Source organism: Aotus nancymaae, unplaced genomic scaffold (assembly GCF_030222135.1).
Source record: "Aotus nancymaae isolate 86718 unplaced genomic scaffold, 86718_ANA_hifiasm-v0.15.2.pri h1tg000028l, whole genome shotgun sequence".
Lineage (NCBI taxonomy): Eukaryota > Metazoa > Chordata > Mammalia > Primates > Aotidae > Aotus > Aotus nancymaae.
This window is the reverse complement of record NW_026988441.1, coordinates 10264699-10282090: the sequence shown is the minus strand read 5'-3', so window position 1 is coordinate 10282090 and position 17392 is coordinate 10264699. Positions and strand designations below refer to the sequence as shown.

Below are 17392 nucleotides of genomic sequence, written 5' to 3'. Positions count from 1 at the left end.
TAAACAGCCAGTAAATATTAAATGAGCTGAAATCATGTTTGTGATCTAGATCCTGGTCATAAACAAAAGCTCTGGAGTCAGACGGGCAGGGATCACAGACTGAGCAGGACTAGGGGAACTCCAGGAGGAGCCTGACGTGGTCTTGGGGGAGGGGGCAGGGAAGGCTTCCTGGAGGAGTGGACATCTGAGCTGAAACTTAGAGAACATAGTAAAGGTTCAATATATAAAAATTACTTTAAAAAACATCTCTATGAGCAAGACAAGCTGTTATTCTTTGAGAGTATGTACACCCAAACCCAGAAGATTTAACAGAACCTACCAGCTGAGAGAAATGTCATTAATCCATGTATCCATCCATCCATTCATTTAACAAATACTCCCTGATTTCTCCTCCTCCTCCTCCTCCTCCTCCTCTTCTTCCTCTTCTTCCTTCTTCTTCCTCTTCTTTTATTTTTTTAGAGACAGAGTCTTGCTCTGTCCCCCAGGCTGGAGTGCAGTGGCATGATTTCCGTTTACTGCAGCCTCCACCTCCTGGGCTCAAGTGGTTCTCCTGCCTCTGCCTCCCTAGTAGCTTGGACTACAGGCATGCACCACCACACCCAGCTACTTTTTGTATTTTTAGTAGAGAAGGAATTTCACCGTATAGCCCAGGCTGGTCTTGAAGTCATGAGCTCAAGTGATCTGCCTGCCTCAGCCTCCCAAAGTGCTGGGATTACAGGCATGAGCCACTGCACCCAGTCCTGAATTCTCTTCTGTGCTGACCCCTGCTCCTGGTGGTACTAGGGACACAGCACTGACTAAGACAGCCCCAATCCTGTTCTCACAAAGGCTCACAGTCCAGTGGGGGAGACAGACCTGTCCCTAGACAGTGGGCAGGGCTGAGATGGAGACCCAGAGTGGGCAGGGCTGGGATGGAGAAATTCGAAGGGGGCACCTGACTCAGGCTCAGGGTCAGGGAAGGCTTCCTGGAGGAGGGGACATAGTAGCTGAAACCTAAGGGCATAGGGATGAGCCAGGGGGAGCAGCATGTTTAAAGTTTTTGAATTTGAGGCACAGAAGGAAGGTCAGGTAGCTCTAGAATAGAGGCAGTGAGGGAGGATGGGTGATTCAACAAGAGTCCTAGAAAATTCTAGAAGTGTTACTTAGGGTATAAGGGGCAGTTTGGCATTGCAAGAAAGAGATTATGACCCAGCTGCCTCGTCTTGCTGCCCTGCTTGTGTCTTACTCCTGCTATAGGCAGTCACAAAGTATCTGCCCTGATAAAGCATGAGGCTGAGGCAGCTGGCTCTGGAGCCAGACTGCATGGGTTCAAATCCTGACTCCCCCACTTGCTAACTGGGTGGCCTCAGCAGGTCAGATCCCCTCTCTGGAGACCACTTTCCTCAGCTCTAAAATGGAGATGATGCCCAGGCACGGTGACTCACACCTGTAATCCCAGCACTTTAGGAGGCTAAGTGGGAGAATCACTTGAGCCCAAGAGTTCAAGACCAGCCTGGACAACATAGTGAGACCCCATCTCAATTAAAATAAAATAAAATAAAATAAAGTAAAATAAAGTAAAATAGATGATGATGCTTTTGCCTCCTAAGAGGCTCTGTGGTTATGAGCACCTGACTTCAGTGTGCCAGGCCATCTGTCACCCTGGCTTGCAGCACAAGCCCTGGTCACAAGCACAAGGCTATCTGACTGCCTGGGCTGGCAGCTCAGTCCTTTACATCCCAGCCGTGGTTCGTTGGGAAAATGTCATCACCCTTGCATGCTTCTATGTGCCTCATGTGCAGACTGGGAGAAATCAGTCTCCCCGCACAAGACGGTTGTGAGGATTGAAAGAGTCTGTGCAGGAAAGTGCTCAGAACAACACTTGGCACAGCGTGAGCCATCGGCAGATGCGGAATTCCCGCTGGATGTCGTGACTGCCCCACATCGTAATCTCACTGCAGCCCTAGGAGCGGGTATGCATTCACTCGCTCCATCACTGCTGTGGACTGAATGTTTGTGCCTCTGCCATTCCAGATGTTGAAATCCTGACCCTTCGTGTGATGGTTTTAGGAGATGGAAACTTTGGGAGGCAATCAAGTCCCTCCCAATGGGATTAGTGCCCTTATAAAAGGGATCTCCGAGATCTCTCTTGTTCACTTTCCACCACGTGGGGAATGAAACCAGAAGACGGCAGTCTGCCACCAGGAAGGGAGCCCCCACCAGAACGTGACGATGCTAGCACTGTGATATAGGACTTCCAGCCTCCAGAGTTGCATGAAATAGCTTTCTGTTCTTTATAAATCACCCACACCGTGGTCTGTTACAGCAGCCCAAACTGACCAAGAGCCACTCAACACTCATTTTCTGAGTGCCTACTGTGCCTGTTCTAGGTGCTGGGGACATAGCAGGTCACAAGACCATCAGACAAGGCTGGATGCAGTGGTTCACGCCCATAAATCCAACACTTTGGGAGGCCAAGGTGGGATAATTGCTTGAGCCCAGGAGTTTGAGACCAGCCTGGGCCCCCATCTCTACAAAAAAATTAAAAGAAAAAAATAGCAGGCATTGATGGTGTGTATCTGTAGTTGCAGGACTCAGGAGGCTGAAGTGGGAGGATTGCTTGAGTCCAGGAGTTTGAGGCTGCAGCGAGCCATGATCGCACCACTGCACTCTGGCCTGGGTGATGATGGACCAAGACCCTGTCTCTAAAAAAAGAAAGAAGAAAAAAAAAAAAGAAGGAAAGAAAAGAAGGAAAGGAAGGAAGGGAAAGAAAGGAAAGGAAGAGAAAGGAAAAGGAAGGAAGAAAGAAGGGAGGGAGGGAGAGAGGAAGGGAAGGAAGAGGGAAGGAAGGAAGGAAATAGAAAAAAAAAAGAGTAGGGTAAGGAATATGATTATTCCATCGTATAGTTAAAAACACTGAAGCTCACAGAAGTGAGATGACCTGGATAGAGTCACAGAGCGTCTCTGGTCCTGGCCCTCAACCTCCGTGTTCCCCTTTCCAAGGGCCCTTGGATTGCCCCCAGCCCCACCTTTCTGTACACTAAGATCAATGAACTCCTGTGGCCACATCACCCTGCCACACCCTCAAACTCTATGGCTCCCTGTGCTGAGACCCAGGCCAGCCCAGCATTCAAGGCCTCTGCCACCTACCCCGTTCTTCCCGAAATGTCTGAACCTTGTGACCACCCTCCTTCTCCTAAACCAGGTTCCCTCCCCACCACCTCTGCCCTGAGGCACTCTCCCATCTTCCCCTCCTCCCCACCCAAGAGGACAGAGCTACTGCTGGAGTGGACTTCCCAGATCTGCCCCTTCATGCAGAGGCAGGGTTTTTCTCTCCTGAAATCCCCACCAACTCACCTACCAAGCCCCCAGGGCAGATTCCGTCTTTTGCTGCAAGGAGAGAAGGGGACTTTTTGGGTCCCTCCCTGTACCACAACTTTCAATTTATTTCCAACAGGTGAAAATAAACCAGGTCCTCTTTACTTCCCATTCTCGCCTACCAAGTCTCAGCCATGCAGACTGGCTCAAAATTGTGTCTTCCCAGGTGGGACTGACCTCCCAGCCCAGGCTGCCGCCCTGTGACTGTGCCTTCCCAAGTCCATTCACTCAGCAGAGATTTATATGGCCCTACTATGTGCCAGGCACTGTATCAGGTTTCAGGGAATGTCAGCAAATGAAACAAAAAGAGATCTCTGCCTTTATAGAAACGACATGTTTTGCAGTGCTGGGAGGGGAGGAGGGAGACAGTAAGCGAGATACGTGGAAAATAACTTGCCGGCATGGTGGCTGAAGCCTGTAATCTCAACACTTTGGGAGGCTGAGGCAGGTGGATCACTCGAATCCAGGAGTTTAAGACCAGCCTGGGCAACATAGCAAGACCCCACCTCAAAGTAAATAAACAAATATGCTTTTTTAAAAAATGTAAAAATGTTAAAAATAAATTTAAAAAAATTAGAAAATGTGGCCAGGCACAGTGGTTCATGCCTGTAATCCCAGTGCTTTGGGAGGCTGAGGCAGGAGAATCACTTGAGCCCAGGAGTTCAAGACCAGCCTGGACAACATAGGGAGACCCCATCTCTACACAAGATTAAAAAGTTAGCTGGGTACGGTGGTGTGTGCCTGTACTCGCCGCAACTCAGGAGGCTAAGGCTGGAGGCTTACTGGAGTCCAGGAGTTTAAGACCAGCCTGGGCAACATGGCAAAACCCTATCTCTACTAAAAATACAAAAATTAGCTGGGCATGGTGGCGGGCATCTGTAATCCCAGCTACTTTGGAGGCTTAGGCAGGAGACTCTCTTGAACCCAGGAGGTGTGGGTTGCAGTGAGTCAATACAGCACCACTGCACTCCAGCCTGGGCGACAGAGCAAGACTCTGTCTTAAAAAAAAAATTATTAAAAAATAATTTTTCAAAATTAGATGGGTGTGGTGGTGCATGCCTGTGGTCCCAGCTACTCAGGAGACTGAGGCAGGAGGATCTCTGAAGCTCAGGAGTTGGAGGCTGCAATGTGCTATGATCACACCACTGCACTCCTGCCCAGCTAACAGACCAAGACCCTATCTCTAAATTTTTTTAAAAAAAGAGTCATTGAAAAAAAGAAAAACTGTGGGAAAGTATCAAATTAAAAGTGAGTAAAGAGACAGGACACAAAATGCAGTATCTGACTAGAGACTGGATCCTGAATTGGATGGGGGAATAGGCTATAAAGGACTTTACTGTGCCAATTGACAAAGTTGGAATATGGATGATAGATTACATAAAAGTATTGTATCCCTGGACATTTATGACGGTGATCATTGTGGGTATGTAAGAGAATATCTCTGTTCTTAGGAAACACACACTGATACATTTAGAGGTAAAGAGCCGTGATGTTTGTAATTTACTCTCAAATGGAGGGAGGGAAGGAGGGAGGGGGGAGAGAGCACAAATGATTAAATGAGAATAAGTATTAACAATAGGTGAATCTGAATCAAGGGCATATGGGTGTTCTTTGTACTCTTCATTTTTTGCAACTTTTTGTAAATTTGAAATTATTTCCAAATAAAATGTTTCAAAATGTTATTATAGAAAAGACCAAGTAGCCCTCAGAAAATGCTTTGCCCCTACACTCCCATCAACCACTTAGGAGCGCTCACTTCCCACGCCTTTGGCAACATTGATTAGAATCACACTTGAGAAGTTTTAAGAGGCTTATGAGTAAGGGATTGCCTTTATTATTAGTGAGGTTGAACATCTTTTTATATCATTATTGACCATTTCTATTTCTTCCTCTGCAAACTGATTATCCAAATCTTTCTCCTGTTTTTTCTATTGAAGTATTTTTTTCTTATTGATTTGTGGAAACTCTTTGTGTATTGTATATATTATACACAGATTTTATGTGATAATTAAGTAAAAGGGTTAGTACAGGGAAGGATACAGAATAATTACTCAGAAGAAGGATGCTTTGAGCACTGTTACTTTAATAACAGGGTGGGGTGGTAATATTTAAATACTTCAATGTAGTAACACTCTAATGTAGTACTCAAGAACATGGGCTTTAGGGTTAAGCAGAGACTGGGTTCAAATCCCAGCTCCATGGGTGCCACTGGCCATGTTGTTAGGCTCCCTGAGCCTTAGCTCCCCTGCTCCTGAGTCTTATCTAAAAGTTGTAGTGAAGAGCCCATGACACTCTATCTGCAAAGGATACACAATACTTAGTACACAGAAAGCACTTTCTAAATGTTACTGTTTATTGTGCTACCAGAGAGCCTCCCCCTGCTTCCCAAGGGTACCAGAGACAAGTAGCATAGCACGATGGGAACTGTTTTCACCAGAAGAGATGAGATGCAGGGTGTAGATGCCGTCGTCCAGTGCACGCGCATCAATAATGGTCAGGGAACCATCAGCACTGCCTGTTTCCCTGCCAGCGTGGGCTGGTCCTGGGGTGTAGCCATGGCTGAAGAAGTTAAAATTGAGGATCCGGGTAACCTGGCTGGTGGTTGCTCCTTGGAGCCAATTGTAGGAGATGAGATTCTGAGGGATCCCCTGGACAGACAGGGTGACGTTGCCCCCCTCGATAGCCCGGGGAGGGTCGGATGTGATCGTCAGCTGAGCAGACACCTGCTTCCTGCAGAGGTTCAGGAAGAAGGCTAAGGGAGGAAAGGAAGCAAAGAGCACTATCACAGAGGGCACTTAGCAGCATTGCACGCTAGACTCAGCCACTGCCAGAGACTCACTCATCGGAGTTAAACTGTGAGAGTGGGAAGAGCACGTGCAAAGGCCCTGGGGCAGGAGAGAGATCATTGTTTTGGAGGGAAAAGGAGGGAAATCAGTGTGGTTGGAGTTGAGTAAGTGAAAATGAAAGAGGTAAGAAATAAAATCTGAGAGGTAGGAGAGACAGATAAGTTACAACTGGCATTAGCATTTTTGGCAAGACAGTTTTTCATGCTGTGGATCCGTCCTGTGCGTTGCAAGGAGTTCAGCACCACTTGCTCTCCCTGCAACAAGCTCCCTGCAGCAGCTCCCTCCAGGCATTGAGACCAGAGAACCTTCCCACACATTGCCAAATAGCCGCTAGGGGGCAGTATTAGCTCTGGTTGGGAACATCATGTAGGATCTTGTAGATGATTATAAGGGCTACTTTTTTTTTTTTTTTTTTTTTTTTGGCGACAGAATCTCGCTCCGTCACCCAGGCTGGAGTGCACCAGCATGACCATGGTTCACTGCAACCTCTGCCTCCCGGGTTGAGGGCCACCACATTATGGAGGGTAATCTAATCTACTTTACTCAATGTCTACTGATTTAAATGTTAATTTCATCTGAAAAAAAAAAAAATACTTTTACCATGACATCTAGACTGTTCTTTGACCAAATATCTGGGCACCATGGCTACCCAAGTTGACATATAAAATTAACCATCACAAAACTTAAGTAAGGTACTCATGAAATATACTAGGGTGAATCCATTTGATGGAATATTTCAGAAGTCTGAAAAGTAAAATAAGAACAGAACATTTATCTACAAGGTGATTCTTGTACGTCAGCCTCCCGAGTAGCTGGGACCACAGGCATGTGCCACCATGCCCAGTTAATTTTTGTATTTTTTTGTAGAGCTGGGGTGTTGCCACGTTGGCCGGGCTGGTCTTAAACTCCTGGCTCAAGTGACCCTCCTGCCTCGGCTTCCCAAAGTGCTGAGATTACAGGCATGAGCCACTGTGCCTGCCCGTAAGGACTTTTAATTGTATTCTGAGGGAGTCAGAACTACTGAAGAATTTTGAGTTAAAGATTAACACCCTGTGCCTCATATTCTGAAATGATCATTCTGGCTGCAGATTGAATTGATTTTGGAGTTCAAGGGTAGAGTTGGAACATTGCTCAGCTCCTCGGAGTGCAAGAAGTAGCTGGAAGCCAAGGGACTGGGAGGGGAGCCTGTTTGGGGGGGGTCTGGATGGTAGACTTCTAGGAATCAAGTTCAGCATCTTCACCGTGGCTGCAGAGCTCCCTGATGTGCACTAGAGGGCGCGCTGGCCCCACACTCCCTGGGTCTGGCTTCCTCCCGCAACCTCACGCCAGCAGAGCCTGTGCCTGCCTACTAGCCCTTCCAGGTTCCGCGAGTTTGGGAACTTCTCAAGAGCCAGTTGGCTCAGGCTTGGGAAGGCTGGCTGCTGCCCTCAGCCCTGCCTCATCAGCTATGCAAGGGATATGTGTGGAGTTACCCTGCCGCCCCCTCCCTGGGCTTGTCCAGAGATCTCAAACTCGGATGCCCCTGAGGCCACGTAGGTCGTATAAATGGATGAAGCAGTTGGGAGCCTGCTTCACTTTGACTTTCCCACTGTTGCTGGAGACAAAGATATCCTGCTGAGAGAAAGTTCGCACAATCTAGTGGATAACTGCCGCCTGCCTTGAGAGCAATAGAGTGTGGTGGGTCCCCATCTGACCGTGGCCGCTGCCATATTCAGGTGTAGCTAATTGCTCTGATTGCTCTGATGTGGGAATGGAGGCCTAATGCCAGAAATCTGGAGAAGCATCCCAAAGTCTCTACCTCCAGACTCCATTTATGTCAAAGAGAAACTTCCATCTTGTTGAGGCCATTTGATTTTGGGGTTTTCTGTTACTTGCAGCTGGACCTAGTCTTGACAAAATGTGTAAGGGGGAGATTGTGGCAGTTTCATAATCCTGGGGATGCAGCCTCCTTCTATGAGTATTGCTCTGTCATCTTCAGTATATAACTTGTGGTCCAAGATGGCTGCTGGAGCTCCAGCCATCATATCCACATTCTGGTCAGCAGTGAAGGGTTAGGAGCAAAAGCTATCTTTAAGGCCAGCTCCTGGTAGTCTCATACAACACTTCTACTTGTAACTATTGGCCAAAAGTCAGGACATGGCCACACTTAGCTTCAGGGAATGAGAGAAAATAATATTTTTGGCTGGACTCCCATGCATCCATTTAAAACTCAAGGTATGGGCCAGGCACGGTGGCTCACGCCTGTAATCCCAGAACTTTGAGAGGCTGAGGGGGGTGGATCACCTGAGGTTGGGAGTTCGAGATCAGCCTGACCAACATGGAGAAACCCCGTCTCTACTAAAAGTACAAAACTTAGCTGGGTGTGATGGTGGGCGCCTGTTATCCCAGCTACTTGGGAAGCTGGGTCAAGAGAATTGCTTGAACCTGGGAGGCGGAGGTTGCAGTGAGCCGAGATCGCACCACTGCACTCCAGCCTGGGCAACAAGAGTGAAACTGTCTCAAAAAAAAAAAAAAAAAAAAATCAATCAAGGTATGTATTACCAAGGAAGAGGATGTGGACATGAGAAGCATATTTTCCAAAACCTTATTCCTTGTCTAGAGATGGTGGGCATCCTAAACGTTCAGCCCCTGAGGTTCTCTAAACTGAAAAGTTACCTGACAGTCATTTGGAGAACTGATTCCACCAAAACCTATCCACAGTGTGCCAGTGGATGTCACTCACCTAGGGCAGATGGTGACCTGGGAAACAGGCACAAGGCAAAGCAGCCATTGAGCTCCTCTTGGAGCCCAGCCAAAAGAAACTCTTGATAAGACAAAGTCCCTGCCCTGCCCTGCCCAGCTGGGAGCCAATGTGAATCAATAATCCACAGTGAATCAATAATCCACTCTTCCCACGCGGCAGCCACAGAGAGTATTTACCTGGTGATGTTCAGGAACTGTAAATGGGGCGGGTTCCAATCTTCTTCACTTCCCCAACCCAGAGATGAAAGGTCCAGTCTTGCACCCCCTTCTAGACAAGTCCTCATCCCACCATTGTCCTCACCCAAAGTACACACCTCCACCGCCAGGGGACGCCATTCACACAGAGCACAATAAATGGCTCCTACCAATGTGGGCAAGGCAGTGGCCCTGATTCTGATCCACAGCCACCTGGGATGAGAAGGGCATGTGAGAACTAGATTGAGTGGGGGTATTCCCCGCTGTATCCACTTCTAGAGAAGGGCAGGGCAAGGTGGAGCAGGCTAAGGTGGAACAGTAATAATAGCTTCTATATATCATTCACACAAGATAGATTACTCTTGTTACAGCCCAAATGACAGGGTCATAGATGAGCAACAGGAAGAATTTGGTGGCAAATGGAGAACAGTCTAGGAGAAGAGCAGAGGGCAACCTGGCCCGGGTAGCACATCCTGAACTATCAAAACTTCTTTCAGGCATCCCTGTTAGGGTCCTAACCAGCTCTCTAGATGAGTGATAACTGGGGGCTTTGGGTATTCTTTGGATGGCTGGATAAAAGGGGAAGAAGAATGGGCATGGGACCTGGTTCTGGCCAATGCCGAGTGAGAAGTCTGCTGGGGCTGATGGGAGAGATTTTTTGTTTGTTTGTTTGTTTGTTTGAGATGGAGTCTGGATTCTTTGCCCAGGCTGGAGTGCAGTGGCACAATCTCAGCTCACTGCAAACTTCACCCCCTGGGTTCAAGCAATTCTCTGCCTCAGCCTCCGGAATAGCTGGGATTACAGGCGAGCGCCACCACGCCCTACTAATTTTTGTATTTTAGCAGAGATGGGGTTTCACCATCTTGGCCAGGCTGGTCTTGAACTCCTCACCTCATGATCCACCCACCATGGCCTCCCAAAGTGCTGAGATTACAGGTGTGAGCCACTGCGCCCAACCGGGAGAGATTTTTATTGGATCTTGAAGAGAACTAGGAGCAACAATTCCCCTTTTGTGTCTCTGGATGTGGCTGGCCACCATCTTGGATTGGGAGGGAAGTCACCATGAGAGGACAACCTGCCAAGGCTGGGTGGGAAGATGAAGAACCTGGACCTTTGGTGTTATTACTGAGCCACCATATCAACCAACCCAGGAACTACCCTGTCATTGGAATCCCTGCTACATAGGGTAATACATGTCAGTATTTTAAACCACTTTGAGTTGAGTTATCCATTTTTTATGGCCAAAAGCATCCAAAGTGATGTCTAGGGGGCTGGTTTAATCATCTATAAACATACCCCAGGCTCAGTTAAGCATAGGATGGGATGAGGAATAAGAGCACAGGAGACAAGGAGGAATGTCCCTGAAAAAGTTTGTAAATGTGGGATGGACACCAAGACACAGAGGAAACCCAAGTAAAACTTAAAGACCGCAGTTGTCGGCCGGGCGCGGTGGCTCACGCCTGTAATCCAAACACTTTGGGAGGCCGAGGTGGGCAGATTACAAGGTCAGGAGTTCGAGACCAGCCTGGCCAAGATGGTGAAACCTGGTAATGACACTCCTTTTTCCTGAGAAGTACAAAGAATTATGAGTTTTCATTGGCCATTCTCCCTTCCCCCCACCGTCGTGGAGCTAAAAAGACCACCCAGGACTCGGCTAGATATTTGTATTAAAACAGATAGGTAATGTAACAGTCTTGTCTCATTTAAATGAATATTTTCCTTCCTGCTCATTTATGGACGGTGGCTGAAAACAGCAAGATGAGAAAATTGCTTTCTGTGAGAGATGGGAAAGTTCTTCTTCAAAGTTTATATCTTAGACTACATTATAAGGAGTTCTGATCTCTTGCTCTATGGCCATTATCCACTATTAGCATAAACATATACCCGGGCCGGGTGCGGTGGCTCACGCCTGTAATCCCAGCACTTTGGGAGGCCGAGGCGGGTGGATCATGAGGTCAAGAGATCGAGACCATCCTGGTCAACATGGTGAAACCCCGTCTCTACTAAAAATACAAAAATTAGCTGGGTATGGTGGTGCGTGCCTGTAATCCCAGTTACTCAGGAGGCTGAGGCAGGAGAATTGCCTGGACCCAGGAGGCGGAGGTTGCGGTGAGCCGAGATCACGCCATTGCACTCCAGCCTGGGTAACAAGAGCGAAATTCCATCTCAAAAAAAATATATATATATATACCCATGTATATATGTTCTCTAAATCAGCTACCTTGACTTGCTCTGGCATGTCTGAACAGAACTGGGCAGGCTCCAAATCCTGGTGCATGCCATTCCTTATTTAGAAACCCTCCGGACCTTCTCCTGACTAGCTTCCTTTCCTTCCTCCTTATCAGGAAATTTCCAAGTTTTTTAGCCAGTTGGGCCAAGCATAGAATGTGAGGTCCCATTCCAACCAATGGAAACTGAACACAGTAGTAGGACGATTGCGTCAGGTTAGGAAAGCTATAAATGTCTCTGTCTCCCTTGTTCAGGTGTGCTCTCGTGGCAAGACTGCCGGTGAGGTGCACCCTTCCTGCAGGAAGTGAACTAGCCTTGCTGAGTCATCCATTGTCGCGGAGTGGATTCTTCCCGACGTTATAATCCCGTTTCCAACACTTTCATTTGGAATGCTATTGCATTTGCGTTTCCTAAGGTATTTCAGGGGCAGGTTGGGTATTATGACATTCTTTTGCATCTGATTTGACTGAAGATTGAATTAATTCAAATTCTTTTTTTTTTTTTTTAAAGACAGGGTCCCACTCTGTCTCCTGGGACTGGCTGGGATAGGAGTGCAGTGGCAGGATCGTAATTCACTGTAGCCTTCAACTCGGGCTCAAGCAATCCTCCCACCTCAGCCTCCTGAGCAGCTGGAACTACAGGCACACACCATGCCCAGCTAACTTTTTTTTTTTTTAACAGATAAAGTCTCACTATGTTGCCCAGGCTGGTCAGGAACTCCTGGCCTCAAGCAGTCCTCCCACTTTGGCCTCCCAAAGTACTGGGATTACAGGTGTGAGCCCCTGCACCTGGCCTAATTCAATTTCTGAGAAGGCAAAGGAGACAGATCCATCCCTGGGAAAGACATCTGGGTGTCCTCTGATGGAAAAGAGAAAGGACTCTGACTCCATTAGACCCCCACGATGACTTGAAGCTGCAAAACTGACCCATCAGAGGAGCTGTTGTCTTCACCATCACAGGCAGTGGGGAATAAAAAAGCTGCTGCTGTTGCTGCTACTGGAGTTGTCGGCTCCAGACCTATGCAGTGCCCGCTGAGTTCACACAGGCAAGAGCCTCTCAAGACGCACGAAGCTAGTCACTGGTGGTGATACACTTGGTGGAATTTCTCTTTTAACAAAAAGCAACCCTAAAATAATTTCTTTTCTAAACAAAGAGCAGTCTGAAAAATTGGGCTGCAGACATAGATAAGCAAGCTAGCTGGAAGCTTGCAAGGGTGAATGCCGGCAGCTGTGCCAACAGAAAAGGGCTACCTGGAAACCGGGTATGTTCAACATGGAGGCTTCATCTTCCCTTTTCTTTGTTACCACGTGTGCAGTAAAAAAGCAGGCAACATGGCACTGGCCAGGTAGAAAACCCATCTGCATAATAAAGCTGGATGGGGCAGCAAGCTTCTTTGGACGCTACACAAACAGCACACTTAGTCCTAACCAGTTTATCACGTGCTATGCAAATGCCACACCTGGTCCGACCGATCTTCCGTGGCCTATGTAAATCAGACACTGCCTCCTCAAGCTCATCTATAAAACCTTCTGCATTTCACTGCGGAAGTGGCAACCCATTTTCTCCAGGACCCCCTCTCTGCACAGAGAGCTCTTCTCTTTCTTTCACCTATTAAACTTCCACTCTTAATCTCACTCTGGTGGTCCACGTCCTACGTTTCTGTAGCTGTGAGACAACGAATCTCAGATATTTACTCCAGACAATGACACTGCTTCAGTGGAATCTCAAAAACAAACTCTAAACCAGGCAAGGTGGCTTACACCTGGGAGGCCAAGGCAGGCAGATCACCTGAGGTCAGGAGTTCCACACCAGACTGGCCAAAATGGCAAAACCCCATCTCTACTAAAAATATAAAAAATTAGCCAGGCGTGGTGGCAGGTGCCTATAATCCCAGCTACTCAGGAGGCTAAAACAGGAGAATCACTTGAACCTGGGAGGCAGAGGTTGCAATGAGCCAAGATCGCATCATTGCATTCCAGCCTGGGCGACACAGCAAGACTCCATCTAAAACAAAAACAATCTAAGCCAGGTGTGATGGCTCACGCCTGTAATTCCAACACTTTGGGAGGCCAAGGCAGGCAGATCACCTGAGGTCAGGAATTTGAAACCAGCCTGGCCAAAATGGCAAACCCCATCTCTATTAAAAATATATAAAATTAACTGGGCGTGGTGGCAGTTGCCTGTAATCCCAGCTACTCAGGAGGCTAAGACAGGAAAAATGCTTGAACCTGGGAGGCAAAGGTTACAATGAGCCAAGATCACATCATTGCATTCCAGCCTGGGCGACACAGCAAGACTCCATCTAAAACAAAAACAATCTAAGCCAGGTGTGATGGCTCACGCCTGTAATTCCAACACTTTGGGAGGCCAAGGCAGGCAGATCACCTGAGGTCAGGAGCTCGAGACCAGCCTGGCCAAAATGGCAAAACCCCATCTCTACTAAAAATACATAAAATTAACTGGGCATGGTGGTGGGTGCCTGTAATCCCAGCTACTCAGGAGGCTGAGGCAGGAGAATTGTTTGAACTCGGGAGGCAGAGGTTGCGGTGAGCCAAGATTGTGCCACTACACTCCAGCCTGGGCAACAGAGTGAGACTCTTAAAAAAAAATAAAAAATCTCTCCACAACAGTGTTTGCCAGATAAAGTGGCAAAAACGTCATAACCACAAGCTCCACTTTTCAAACATCATAAGCATCACTTCCACTTTCCTAATCGCACACAAATACGTCAGATTGGCAGAAACCTAGATTCACAGGCAGTGAGGAAGTATCATTTTCAGCTTGCCAGTCTCTGCAGTATAGGAAAGCCACCAGAAGGAAGAACGCACGCATGCTGAGCAAGCCAGTCCTCAACAGAAAACCCCCAGGACAGTTTCTCCTTGGCGTTCTGTGTCCATGGGAACCCTGCAGCTCGTCTTTCCCCTGTGAAGGTAGGGCCTGCTTTTCAGACGATAGTCGAAATAAAACTTCTGGTTTCTGTGCACCTAACTCTCCACTAGGTGGAGGCATCAGATCCCAATGAATGTGTAAACCAAAAAGAAAATTCTAAGCCCCAAAACCAACTGGTTGGACCCCTCCTCTCAGCCAAGAGGATTCCAAAGAAACCTGAAAAACTAATTCAGGCCGTGATTGGGGTCAGCTGTGTCTCCTTATACCTCTTCCCTTTGGAATTCAGGCACGACTGCGCGGCAACATTTAAACAGAGACCTTAAGAATGACAAAACAGGGCCGGGCACGGTGGCTCATGCTGTAATCCCAGAACTTTGGGAGGCCGAGGCAGGCGGATCACGAGGTCAGGAGTTTGAGACCAATATGGTGAAACCCCGACTCTACTAAAAATATTTTTTTTTAAAAAAAATTGTGTAGCTATATACATTTTATAGAAAAAAGAAATGAAAAAAAGAAATTAGCCAGGCATGGTGGCAGACACCTGTTGTCCCAGTTACTTGGGAGGCTGAGGCAGAAGAATCACTTGAACCTGGGAGATGGAGGTTGCAGTGAGCCTACATAGCACCACGGCACTCCAGCCTGGGCGACAGAGTGAGACCCCATCTTAAAAAAAAAAAAAAAAAAAAGACAAAACAGACTGTAGTATTGAGATGCCAAATTTCAACCAGAGTATAGCATCACATAACAGCAGGCTCTGAAGGAAACCAAAGTATTTTATCCCAAAATAAATTTTTTGACATATTTTGAAATAGTCCTCCAAAGCTGTCTCTTGTGGGTGAAATTTACATTCTGTAGAGGTTCCCCTTCCGTTTCTGGATCTTTTTCGGATCCTGAAGAGATTAGCTGAGAGTCTAGTACGTTTTAAAGTCTGAGTAGGAAACATTTGCCATCCACTGCCTCGAAGGGTGGCTACCCATGAGACTTCATCTACGCAATAAGAACCTTAGTCTCCACAGCGACTTATCCCAGACACTCCTTTCTATTGATTCCACGTCTTGAGATAATAACTTAATTCTTTCAACGAATTACCAATCAGAAAACCTTTGAATCCAGTTACGACCTGTAACTCCTCTGCCCCATTCCAAGTTGCCCCACCTTTCCGGGCTGAACCAGTGTACACCTTACGTGTGCAGATTGATGTCTGCCTGTAACTTCCGTCCCCTAAAATGTACAAAATCAAGCTGTAATCCAACCACCTTGGGCACACATTCTCAGGATTTCCTGAGGCTGTGTCACAGGTCATCATCCTCACATTTGGCTAAGAATAAATATCTTGAAATATTTTACAGAGCTTAGCTTTTCTCATCAACAAATGACATCCTTAGTCTGGCCTGAAGTCAGAACCAATTAAGAGAGAGACGAATCAGCACGTCATCAGTATTTCCTAAGCAATATGCAATATCAGGGAATGTAACCAAGCTGTGTAGCCCAGTGGGTTTGTCATGACCTCCCTTGCCTCCTGTCACCTGTAATCTAAACAATTTAGGATATAAATTTAGATGCTGGTGATAGATTAAAAATAACAATGGGGACGGGCGTGGTGACTCTTGCCTGTAATCCCAGCATTTTGAGAGGCCGAGGTGGGCAGATTACTCGAGGTCGGGAGTTCAAGACCAGCCTGACCAACATGGAGAAACCCCATCTCTACTAAAAAATACAAAATTAGCCGGAAGTGGTGGCGCATGTCTGTAATCCCAGCTACTCGGCGGGCTGAGGCAGGAGAATCGCTTGAACCCAGGAGGCAGAGGTTGCAGTGAGCCGAGATAGTGCTATTGCACTCCAGCCTGGGCAACAAGAGTGAAACTCCATCTCCAAAATAAATAAATAATAAAAATAACAATGGCTTAAATTCCATAGAAATGCCTTTCTCTCTCCTGTAACAGTCCTAGCTGGTATGCAGCTCTGCTTTGTGAAGTTATCATGAGTCTGTGCTCTTCCATCTTGTTCTCTGCTATACCTGTGATGCTGCGCTTGTAAACCATAAATACAATTCAAAGCTGCCCCCTGCCACACACGTAAACCATATGAATGGACTCCCTCCCCGGCCAGGCCACTCCAAATTTAACCTGAAAGACTGATTCAGGTTAAAGACTGATTCAGACCCAGTTCAGTTCGATGTCACATCCTTCTCATAGAGATGTGAAAAATATGTGACTCCCCCACACAGGGCAGGAGAAATGATGACTGATGGTACAGGGACTCAAGGAGCCAGGAGAACAGGTCTTGACCTTGAACGTCAGTAAATTCATTGTCTGAGGATGGGAGGAAGGAAGTGAGGCTGGCTCACAAGTTCACGGGTGGGGGCAGGAAATAAAATGTGTTTAGACCCAGTGAGTGAAATTTAACCAGAGAAAACTGAGCTGGTTCTCGGGAATAATTATGAGAGTAATCTAGGCTTTGTATATGGCAGTAAAGGCTGGAATGGCTGCTGAGAAAAGTGGAACCAGGAACTGACCAAGGAGAAATAAATGGATTCCCAGAAACTGCTCAGGGTCTGCTCGAAGTTGGATACATGGATTCGAAGTGGTTCCAAGATGGAAGGACAAGTTCAACCTGTCTTTTCCTTCAACCTAGAATGTTCTTCCCCACAGCCCCATACTCTCACCCAGCACTGACCTCTCTTCACCTATCACAGAGCCAGACTCAGAAGCCCAGGTCCAAATCCCTAACTCCAAATCCTGGTTCTGCCGCTTACTTGCATGTGACCTTGGACAGTTTATTTCACCTCCAGGAATCTGTTTCCTCATGTGAAAAAATGGAAGCGATTTACCAGCTAGGGAGGTTAGGAGACCCAAATGACTTTAAAAGGTTGCTGCACTTGAGACCACAGGCTCTGGAGCTTGATACCTGGGTCTGCCCAGCTATTCAGCAGCTGTGTGGCCTGGGTAAGTCACTTAACCTCTCTGTGCCTCAGTTTCCTCCTCTGCAGTAGGAGAATGGCAGCGCTTGACTCATAGTGTTGTTGAAAGGATAAAAGAGCTAATTGATATAAAGTGTGAAGTTATATAAATGAATAAATGTGGAGCTCATCTATGCAAAGAGTAGGACCAGGCTCAGAGCCAGGTTCTCCATAA

At 47.2% G+C, this 17392-nt stretch overlaps 1 protein-coding gene across 9 annotated transcripts in view; it reads left to right on the top strand.

The window, feature by feature from the left end:
• The window catches only part of IGSF23 (immunoglobulin superfamily member 23), a 75352-nt gene that overhangs the window by 28986 nt on the left and 28974 nt on the right, over window positions 1-17392 (top strand). Inside the window, exon 2 of one of the 9 annotated variants that reach the window (XM_012446565.2) lies at window positions 11624-11784. The exons of the other annotated variants lie outside the window; for them this stretch is intronic. The gene's annotated coding sequence lies outside the window, so the exon portion shown is untranslated. The remainder of the gene's footprint in view (window positions 1-11623; window positions 11785-17392) is intronic. 9 annotated transcript variants of the gene reach the window in all.